The following is a 2,527-nucleotide window of genomic DNA, read 5'->3' on the forward strand; positions in this document are numbered from 1 at the left end:
TGCAAATTGTGATTTTCTAATTGGAGTTTATTCCTGAATTCATGAGCTATTTTCTTTCCTTTGCAAACTAAAGGATTGCCCTGAAATAGAGTCCTTAAAAGGAAGGTAAGGAATATTCTTGATTCTTAACCTTTATCAACCATTTTTTTCATAAATATTAAATTGGTTCTAGCAAATACAAAAGGAAACCCTGCTCCCTTTGGAATGCCATCCAGAAATGGAGTTTTTATTTCAATCCATCACTGCCATTACTTTTCTCAGTGTTTGAATTACCCCTTCCTTGACCAGTGGAGCTGCCTCCATTGACATTTTCCATTTGTTTGTTTTCATCAGGTACCCAAGGACCTTAATAGCTTTGTTGTGATCAATCACAAGATATCCCAGGCTCATCTTGTCCATTTCCAACTCCAGACCTGGAATCCATTATTTCTCCTAGGAACCTTTGTTCATTTTAATGGAAATTGAAATTCAGTTCTCATGATCTGGTTACTATAGTGTATTTGCTTTTAGTTGAGTTTTGTTTTGTTTTGTTGTGATACTGATCATAAGCTTTTTAGTTACAAAGAAATGAAATTCTTTTAGAAAAAAATTATCAGTTTTTACAGAAATTTCCACTTCAAATGAATGCTGACAGATTTCATATTTAAGGATTGCTTCTTCTCCTAAGAGGGTTTCATTATGTGAAATATCTACAAGTTTCCGAAGTCAAATCTACCAAACAAATAAAAATCTACCTCTCTTTCTAAGAAACTATTTTTATTAGCTTTGGGTTTATTCTCCCACTGCTTTTTTTTTTTTTTTTTCCCAGTACTTGGACGTTTTAATGAACTCCCCTCCATGTAGCTTCAGGCTACCAGGACACAGGCCCCACCAACACCCTAAATCTTCTCCTCGGCTCTTCTGCTGAAGAACTTGGCCTTCACAATGACAGGCTGCTTTGGGAGCTTTCCCTTCCCCAGAACTTTGTAGTAGCCCGATCGCACCACATCAGTGATGGGAGCAACTCCAGTCTTGCTTTTGGCAGCATTCACCCGTGTCTGCTCACTGACCAGGGTCCACAGTTTATCAAGGCTGACAGCTGGGCAGAAGCTCTGGTTCACTTCAAGTGGTAATGCCTCATACCCACTTTCCCAAAGTAACCTGGGTGATATTTGTCGAAGTTGATCCTGTGATGATGCAGGCCGCCAGCATTCCCGCGCCCCCCCCCCCCCGCCCAACCCCCTGTGCTTCCTGTGCTTGCCGATGCGGCCGTGGCCGTGGCTCACGTGGCCCCGAAGTTTGTGGGTCTTCCTCAGTCTGGATGGCATGCTGGCGGCCGAGTTGCAAGCCCACTGCTGCTTTTTGATAGTATAAGAAAAGACATATATGTGCCCCTATTACTGTTTTTCTTACACACCTTAAATTGCATACTATTCACACTTTTATCACTATAATAAACAGCCTCTAAATTGGGCCCCAGAGATCCTCACCTCTTGGTATGAAGTCCCATGTAATTCCTCCTTTTGAGTGTGAGCTGGACTTTTTGATTGACATCTAGTGAAGAGAATGGCAGAGGTGATGGAGTGTCCCTCCTAGATTAGGTTACGCTGCATATCTAAAAGCTTATTTGTTGTAGAACAAGTATGATCATCAGAGCAAGAGACAATATAACTTCCATGAGCTTTAGTTTTGCATAATTAACAAAGGTAAATATCAATAATTTAGATATGTCTATCAATATCAGGTAGTGTCCATCACATAGTTGATATAAAATGTGTCCATTGTCTTCTTCTGTTTTAAAGAATTGCTTTGGTATAAGGGTTTGTCTTCTCCATATTTCTAGAAACATTAAATCTTGAATTTCAATCAGTGTCATCTACATGTATTCCTGCTATCATTATTTTTAAACTCAGAGAAACAATAAATTGTTATATTTAAGAACTCATTTACTTCAATATAATGACCAATCCAAATATATATATTATTGAATAAACAAGGTGTATTACTAATTATGATTAAAATGGTTTTTCTAGCTGATTCACAGATATTGTACACCCAGGTCTTTTAATATTGTGTATATAGTATTTACCAACATTTGTATAATAACTAAAACACTTAAAATTGTATTGTACAGCTACCTTATTTTCAAAATGACAGTGTATCTAACAGAGAGGCAACTTGAAAGTCAATAAAGACTATGGGATTCTGTAAGGTATAATTGAGGGAATTTTTGATATTAAGTTTCTTTGGTAAGATTAAAGTGGGTAATCAATACAAACAAAATGTTCCAAATCTATATATATAAAAGCCTAATATGCAAATTGTCCCCACAGGAGTTCGAATGGGAGACCCATTGCTCACTATGATGTGTGCTGAACACCAGAGGGCAGCGTGGACTGAAGGAAGGCCCCAGCTGGCAGCCGGCAGCTCGGGAAGGGAGGCTCCGGCCTGCAGCCAGAAGGCCCCGATCGGCCCTGATCGCTGGCCAGGCCTAGGGACCCTACCCGTGCACTAATTACGTGCACTCGGCCTCTAGTTGGTATGATAA

The 2,527-nt window shown here is 39.5% G+C and overlaps 1 pseudogene; it reads right to left on the minus strand.

The window, feature by feature from the left end:
• Positions 1-845: 845 nt before the first annotated feature.
• LOC118663217 lies at positions 846-1,325 on the minus strand (annotated as a pseudogene).
• Between the last annotated feature and the right edge of the window lie 1,202 nt (positions 1,326-2,527).

Source organism: Myotis myotis, unplaced genomic scaffold, assembly GCF_014108235.1.
Source record: "Myotis myotis isolate mMyoMyo1 unplaced genomic scaffold, mMyoMyo1.p scaffold_m19_p_9, whole genome shotgun sequence".
NCBI classification, from domain to species: domain Eukaryota; kingdom Metazoa; phylum Chordata; class Mammalia; order Chiroptera; family Vespertilionidae; genus Myotis; species Myotis myotis.